The following is a 592-nucleotide window of genomic DNA, read 5'->3' on the forward strand; positions in this document are numbered from 1 at the left end:
TACTTTTATAAAAGATTTCATAAATGTATATATTAGCTGACTGGGGGCAAAGTCATAAATTGATGCAAGTAGCTCATGGTGATTCTTCTCCTAATCTTTGGAAAATGCCTTTTCATCTGTGTTTGAAAATAAGTCATTATTATAATAAGTGAGGAGAAATTAAGCACCTGGTCTTGAGTGCATGCTAATTGAAAAAAGAAATTGGTAACTAGATTAATTAATGGTGAAATATACAATAGAAGACAGATTTTATATATATTTGTCATTTGCCTCTGCTAATGACATCTTCAATACATTTTTTGATCCCAGGCATAATTTATGGACTGAACAAACAGAAACAGTTACCATATTACATTTGGAACTGTTGATTTTATTTTTGAACCATTTTTTAATGTGGATCATCTACCAGGAACACACTCCAAAAATAAAATCAACAGTTCCAAATGTAATATGGTAACTGTTTCTGTTTGTTCAGTCCATAAACTATGCCTGGGATCAAAAAATGTATTGAAGATGTCATTAGCAGAGGCAAATGACAAATATATATAAAATCTGTCTTCTATTGTATATTTCACCATTAATTAATCTAGTT

Source organism: Poecilia latipinna, unplaced genomic scaffold (assembly GCF_001443285.1).
Source record: "Poecilia latipinna isolate Pla-1442-1.1 unplaced genomic scaffold, P_latipinna-1.0 Scaffold1188, whole genome shotgun sequence".
Taxonomy (NCBI): Eukaryota; Metazoa; Chordata; class Actinopteri; order Cyprinodontiformes; family Poeciliidae; genus Poecilia; species Poecilia latipinna.